The following is an 8,173-nucleotide window of genomic DNA, read 5'->3' as shown; positions in this document are numbered from 1 at the left end:
GTAACTTAAAGAATATGGCACTCCTTAGGGACTGAGAAATTTAAAAATAAGTGAAAATTCACTTCAGTTAAGTGATTTCTAAGGGGTCCAGTGAGGCATTTCAAAGGGATAAAAATTCAACCTATTTTCTTTTTGGAAAAAATAAGAATTCTGAAGTAATAAGAGAATGTCAGGTGAAGGGAAAAGACACAAAAGAATATGGGCCAAAAGGAATGTTTCTGATCCTTTTTGCTCTAAAATCCGTAAGTGAGATGGAAGTTTCTGTCTCAGTTGAAAGACATAAAGATGATTATAGAAAGCGGTATTTCACACTTGCAGCAGTGAAGTGCTAATCCCCCCCACCCCGTGCCTCAGAAGTGCTTGTCCCTAATGATCTGGTGATGCAAGTGGGTTTTTGAGAAGCTAGGTTATTAGTGTCTTGTCTCGGTTTTTATGGTTGTCCATATAATATGCTACCTCTTTTTTTAGTAATCCATTGCAAATTGAGTTCTATAACTCTATAGCTCGATTTCTATGAAATTTCAATGAAAAATATTTCACACTTTCTGGAAATGAAAATGTGATAATTTCAGGATTAATTGTGGGAGTCTGAAAGCAATGTGTGTCAGTAGATGTAGTGAAACTTCCCATAACATGTTCTGAAAGAACAACCAGGTAGAAAATATAGGAACTAAATTGTAAAATGGAGGCTGTCAAAAAACTAAACAGAATTTAATTGTAATAGTTTAATAGTTTATCTATAGAAAAGCTAGGATAGTAAAAATAAAATAGCATATTGCTTATTTTTTATTTATAAAAGCAACCAAAAGGTATTAATCTGTATGTACCAAATAACCTCTTTACAAGTGAGCTTTGTACTCCAGTATAATTTTTTTTCTTTTTTTTCTTTTTATTTTTTCACACACACACACTGTATTTTATTTTTACAAGAGATAAATACACTGACACCAAGCATTGTAAATGGATGACTACAACAAAAGCAACAGTGATTGCAATTACCAAACACGAAACACACTCATACTATGTCATAATATTGACATTCAGTCCAGTAATCCTCCACGGTAACAGCTCCTTTACTCTGCAGTGAAAATTGATTTGTATATTTTTTGCCTGAGTCCTTGTGGGATTTTTTTTTTAATTCAAACAGAAAGTCACAAAATTATAATCATCCTCATCAGTTCACTCAGTCCCATGTAATTAATTTTTTTTTCATCTTGATCTTTTGTTAGCACTTTTATGAATTCATCAGTTTTCCATTAGAGTACTGAAAATGCTTATTCATTCAGTTCAGCAGTATAGTCAGTTTCCAGAAACCTGTACTTGTCAGAGTCTTTTCCATGAATTCCCTGAAGATGAAACCCTTTTATAGGAACATTTTTGCAAAAGCATCACAGTACACCCAGAACTGTCTGTAAATGACAAAAGACTTAAAAATGACCATGGTTAAAGATCTGATGAAAGTTCATAATAATGCAATTGACAAGGAAATTTAGTTATTTCTGAGATATACATTTTAAAATAATAACTAGAATTATGACTTATAACATTATACCGGAACATATAAGATTTTTAGAAATTTCATGTAATGTCTGAAACATTTATATTAACATATTTCCATACAAATAACCCAAAGAAAGTTTAGTATTAGTTGTTTTTTTGTTTGTTTGTTTGTTTTTTTATACTGCAGGTTCTTATTAGTCATTAATTTTATACACATTAGTGTATACATGTCAATACCAATCGCCCAATTCAGCACACCACCATCCACACCCCACCGTGATTTTCCCCCCTTGGTATCCATACGTTTGTTCTCTACATCTGTGTCTCAACTTCTGCCCTGCAAACTGGATCATCTGTACCATTTTTTAGGTTCCACATACATGTGTTAATATACGATATTTGTTTTTCTCTTTCTGACTTACTTCACTCTGTATGACAGTCTTTAGATCCATCCACGTCTCAACAAATGACTCAATTTCGTTCCTTTATATGGCTGAGTAATATTCCATTGTATATATGTACCACATCTTCTTTATCCATTCATCTGTCGATGGGCATTTAGGTCGATTCCATGACCTGGCTATTGTAAACAGTGCTGCAATGAACATTGGGGTGCATGTGTCTTTTTGAATTATGGTTTTCTCTGGGTATATGCCCAGTAGTGGGATTGCTGGGTCATATGGTAATTCTATTTTTAGTTTTTTAAGGAACCTCCATACCGTTCTCCATAGTGGCCGTATCAATTTACATTCCCACCAACAGTGCAAGAGGGTTCCCTTTTCTCCACACCCTCTCCAGCATTTGTTGTTTGTAGATTTTCTGATGATGCCCATTCTAACTGGTGTGAGGTGATACCTCATTGTGGTTTTCATTTGCATTTCTCTAATAATTAGTGATGTTGAGCAGCTTTTCATGTGCTTCTTGACCATCTGTATGTCTTCTTTGGAGAAATGTCTATTTAGGTCTTCTGCCCATTTTGGGATTGGGTTGTTTGTTTTTTTTAAATATTGAGCTGCCTGAGCTGTTTATATATTTTGGAGATTAATCCTTTGTCCGATGATTCGTTTGCAAATATTTTCTCCCATCCTGAGGGTTGTCTTTTCCTCTTCTTTATGGTTTCCTTTGCTGTGCAAAAGCTTTGAAGTTTCATTAGGTCCCATTTGTTTATTTCTGTTTTTATTTCCATTACTCTAGGAGGTAGATCAAATAAGATCTTGCTGTGATTTATGTCAAAGAGTGTTCTTCCTATGTTTTCCTCTAAGAGTTTTATAGTGTCCGGTCTTACATTTAGGTCTCGAATCCACTGTGAGTTTATTTTTGTGTATGGTGTTAGGGAGTATTCTAATTTCATTCTTTTACATATATCTGTCCAGTTTTCCCAGCACCACTTGTTGAAGAGACTGTCTTTTCTCCATTGTATATCTTTGCCTCCTTTGTCATAGATTAGTTGACCATAGGTGCGTGGGTTTATCTCTGGGCTTTCTATCTTGTTCCATTGATCTCTGTTTCTGTTTTTGTGCTAGTACCATATTGTCTTGATTACTGTAGCTTTGTAGTATAGTCTGAAGTCAGGGAGTCTGATTCCTCCCGCTCCGTTTTTTTCCCTCAAGACTGCTTTGGCTATTCGGGGTCTTTTGTGTCTCCATACAAGTTTTAAGATGATTTGCTCTAGTTCCATAAAAAATGCCATTGGTAATTTGATAGGGATTGCATTGAATCTGTAGATTGCTTTGGGTGGTATACTCATTTTCACAATATTGATTCTTCCAATCCAAGAACATGGTATATCTCTCCATCTGTTGGTATCATCTTTAATTTCTTTCATCAGTGTCTTATAGTTTTCTGCATACAGGTCTTTTGTCTCCCTAGGTAGGTTTATGCCTAGGTATTTTATTCTTTTTGTTGCAATGGTAAATGGGAGTGTTTCCATAATTTCTCTTTCAGATTTTTCATCATTAGTGTATAGGAATGCAAGAGATTTCTGTGCATTAATTTTGTATCCTGCTACTTTACCAAATTCATTGATTAGCTCTAGTAGTTTTCTGGTGGAAGTTTTAGGATTCTCTATGTATAGTATCATGTCATCTGCAAACAGTGACAGTTTTACTTCTTCTTTTCCAATTTGTATTCCTTTTATTTCTTTTTCTTCTCTGATTGCCGTGGCTAGGACTTCCAAAACTATGTTGAATAATAGTGGTGAGAGTGGACATCCTTGTCTCGTTCCTGATCTTAAAGGAAATGCTTTCAGTTTTTCACCATTGAGAATGATGTTTGCTGTGGGTTTGTCGTATATGGCCTTTATTATGTTGAGGTAGGTTCCCTCTATGCCCACTTTCTGGAGAGTTTTTATCATAAATGGGTGTTGAATTTTGTCAAAAGCTTTTTCTGCATCTATTGAGATGATCATATGGTTTTTCTTCTTCAATTTGTTAATATGGTGTATCACATTGATTGATTTGTGTATACTGAAGAATCCTTGCATCCCTGGGATAAATCCCACTTGATCATGGTGTATGATCCTTTTAATGTGTTGTTGGATTCTGTTTGCTAGTATTTTGTTGAGGATTTTTGCATCTATATTCATCAGTGATATTGGTCTGTAATTTTCTTTTTTTGTAGTATCTTTGTCTGGTTTTGGTGTCAGGGTGATGGTGGCCTCATAGAATGAGTTTGGGAGTGTTCCTTCCTCTGCAATTTTTTGGAAGACTTTGAGAAGGATGGGTGTTAGCTCTTCTCTAAATGTTTGATAGAATTCACCTGTGAAGCCATCTGGTCCTGGACTTTTGTTTGTTGGAAGATTTTTAATCACAGTTTCAATTTCATTACTTGTGACTGGTCTGTTCATATTTCCTGTTTCTTCCTGGTTCAGTCTTGGAAGGTTATACCTTTCTAAGAATTTGTCCATTTCTTCCAGGTTGTCCATTTTATTGGCATAGACTTGCTTGTAGTAATCTCTCATGATCCTTTGTATTTCTGCAGTGTCTGTTGTAACTTCTTTTTCATTTCTAATTTTATTGATTTGAGTCCTCTCCCTCTTTTTGTTGATGAGTCTGGCTAATGGTTTATCAATTTTGTTTATCTTCTCAAAGAACCAGCTTTTAGTTTTATTGATCTTTGCTATTGTTTTCTTTGTTTCTATTTCATTTATTTCTGCTCTGATCTTTATGATTTCTTTCCTTCTGCTAACTTTGGGTTTTGTTTGTTCTTCTTTCTCTCATTCCTTTAGGTGTAAGGTTAGATTGTTTACTTGAGATTTTTCTTGTTTCTTGAGGTAGGCTTGTATAGCTATAAACTTCCCTCTTAGAACTGCTTTTGCTGCATCCCATAGGTTTTGGATCGTCGTGTTTTCATTGTCATTTGTCTCTAGGTATTTTTTGATTTCCTGTTTGATTTCTTCAGTGATCTCTTGGTTATTTAGTAACGTATTGTTTAGCCTCCATGTGTTTGTGTTTTTTACATATTTTTCCCTGTAATTCATTTCTAATCTCATAGCGTTGTGGTCAGAAAAGATTCTTGATATGATTTCAATTTTCTTAAATTTACTGAGGCTTGATCTGTGACCCAAGATGTGATCTATCCTGGAGAATGTTCCATGTGCACTTGAGAAGAAAGTGTAATCTGCTGTTTTTGGATGGAATGTCCTATAAATATCAATTAAATCTATCTGGTCTGTTGTGTCATTTAAAGCTTCTGTTTCCTTATTTATTTTCATTTTGGATGATCTTTCCATTGGTGTAAGTGAGGTGTTAAAGTCCACTATTATTGTGTTCCTGTCGATTTCCTCTTTTATAGCTGTTAGCAGTTGCCTTATGTATTGAGGTGCTCCTATGTTGGGTGCATATATATTTATAATTGTTATATCTTCTTCTTGGATTGATCCCTTGATCATTATGTAGTGTCCTTCCTTGTCTCTTGTAACATTCTTTATTTTAAAGTCTATTTTATCTGATATGAGTATAGCTACCCCAGCTTTCTTTTGATTTCCATTTGCATGGAATATCTCTTTCCATCCCCTCACTTTCAGTCTGTATGTGTCCCTAGGTCTGAAGTGGGTCTCCTGTAGACAGCATATATATGGGTCTTGTTTTTGTATCCATTCAGCAAGCCTGTGTCTTTTGGTTGGAGCATTTAATCCATTCACGTTTAAGGTAATTATCAATATGTACGTTCCTATGACCATTTTCTTAATTGTTGTGGGTTTGTTTTTGTAGGTCCTTTTCTTCTCTTGTGTTTCCCGCTTAGAGAGGTTCCTTTAGCATTTGTTGTACAGCTGGTTTGGTGGTGCTGAATTCTCTTAGCTTTTGCTTGTCTGTAAAGCTTTTGATTTCTCCATCGATCTGAATGAGATCCTTGCCAGGTAGAGTAATCTTGGTTGTAGGTTCTTCCCTTTCATCACTTGAAGTATATCATGCCACTCCCTTCTGGCTTGTAGAATTTCTCTGAGAAATCAGCTGTTAACCTCATGGGAGTTCCCTTTTATGTTATTTGTCGTTTTTCCCTTGCTGCTTTCAATAATTTTTCTTTGTCTTTAAGTTTTTGCCAATTTGATTACTATGTGTCTCGTCATGTTTCTCCTTGGGTTTATCCTGTATGGGACTAGCTGCGCTTCCTGGACTTGGGTGGCTATTTCCTTTCCTATGTTAGGGAAGTTTTCGACTATAATCTCTCCAGATATTTTCTCTGGTTCTTTCTCTCTCTCTTCTCCTTCTGGGACCCCTATAATGCGAATGTTGTTGCGTTTCATGTGTTGTCCCAGAGGTCTCTTAGGCTGTCTTCATTTCTTTTCATTCTTTTTTCTTTATTCTGTTCTGCAGCAGTGAATTCCACCATTCTGTCTTCCAGGTCACTTATCCGTTCTTCTGCCTCAGTTATTCTGCTATTGATTCCTTCTGGTGTAGTTTTCATTTCAGTTATTGTATTGTTCATCTGTTTGTTTGTTCTTTAATTCTTCTAGGTCTTTGTTAAACCTTCTTGCATCTTCTCGATCTTTGCCTCCATTCTTATTCCGAGGTCCTGGATCATCTTCACTATCATTATTCTGAATTCTTTTTCTGGAAGGTTGCCTATCTCCACTTCATTTAGTTGTTTTTCTGGGGTTTTCTCTTGTTCCTTCATCTGGTACATAGCCCTCTGCCTTTTCATCTTGTCTGTCTTTCTGTGAGTGTGGTTTTTGTTCCACAGGCTGCAGGATTGTAGTTCTTCTTGCTTCTGCTGTCTGCCCTCTGGTGGATGAGGCTATGTAAGAGGCTTGATGGGAGGGACTGGTGGTGGGTAGAGCTGACTGTTGCTCTGATGGGCAGAGCTCAGTAAAACTTTAATCCACTTGACTGCTGATGGGTGGGGCTGGGTTCCCTCCCTATTGGTTGTTTGGCCTGAGGCGACCCAACACTGGAGCCTACCTGGGCTCTTTGCTGGGGCTAATGGCAGACTCTGGGAGGGCTCACACCAAGGAGTACTTCCCAGAACTTCTGCTGCCAGTGTCCTTGTCCCCACGGCGAGCCACAGCGCCCCCCCCCCGCCTCTGCAGGAGACCCTCCAACACTAGCAGGTAGGTCTGGTTCAGTCTCCCCTGGGGTCACTGCTCCTTCCCCTGGGTCCCGATGTGCACACTACTTTGTGTGTGCCCTCCAAGAGTGGGGTCTCTGTTTCCCCCAGTCCTGTCGAAGTCCTGCAATTGATTCCCACTAGGCTTCAAAGTCTGATTCTCTAGGAATTCCTCCTCCCGTTGCCGGACCCCCGGGTTGGGAAGCCTGACATGGGGCTCAGAACCTTCACTCCAGTGGGTGGACTTCTGTGGTATAAGTGTTCTCCAGTCTGTGAGTCACCCACCCAGCAGTTATGGGATTTGATTTTACTGTGATTGCGCCCCTCCTACCATCTCATTGTGGCTTCTCCTTTGTCTTTGCATGTGGGGTATGTTTTTTGGTGAGTTCCAGTGTCTTCCTGTCGATGATTGTCCAGCAGCTAGTTGTGATTCTGGTGTTCTCGCAAGAGGGAGTGAGAGAACATCCTTCTACTCCGCCATCTTGGTTCCTCTCCTCCAGTATAATTTTTCTACTTACTACAGAGTAGAAAAGTCAGAGTTTGAGGAAATGATGCCCTTGCCATGCTCTCATGATTCAATTGTGTTTGCCTCTTTAATCATATTCATTTGACCACTTCATAAACGATCTGAGACTCTCCTCAAAAACCTGTCTTCCCAAAAGGAAACCCTCTTACACTGTGGTGGGAATGTAAATTGGTGCAGCCACTACAGAGAAAAGTATGGAGGTTCCTTAAAAAACTAAAAATAGAGCTACCATATAATCCAGCAATCCCACTTCTGTGCATATATCTGGAGAAAACTCTAATTTGAAAAGATACATGCACCCCAGGGATTTCCCTGGTGGCGCAGTGGTTAAGACTCCGCGCTCCCAATGGAGGGGGCCCGGGTTCAATCCCTGGTCAAGGAACTAGATTCCCACATGCATGCTGCAACTAAGAGTTCGCATGCCACAACTAAGGAGGCTGCCTGCCGCAACTAAGACCCAGCACAACCAAATAAATATTTTTTAAAAAAATTTAAAAAAAAATACATGAACCCCAAAGTTCATAGCACTGTTTACAATAGCGAAGACATGGAAGCAACCTAAATGTCCATCAACATGGGAATGGATAAAGAAGATGTGGTACA

Source organism: Eubalaena glacialis, chromosome X (assembly GCF_028564815.1).
Source record: "Eubalaena glacialis isolate mEubGla1 chromosome X, mEubGla1.1.hap2.+ XY, whole genome shotgun sequence".
Lineage (NCBI taxonomy): Eukaryota > Metazoa > Chordata > Mammalia > Artiodactyla > Balaenidae > Eubalaena > Eubalaena glacialis.
The sequence above is the reverse complement of the archived record's forward strand: the minus strand, read 5'-3'. Positions refer to the sequence as shown.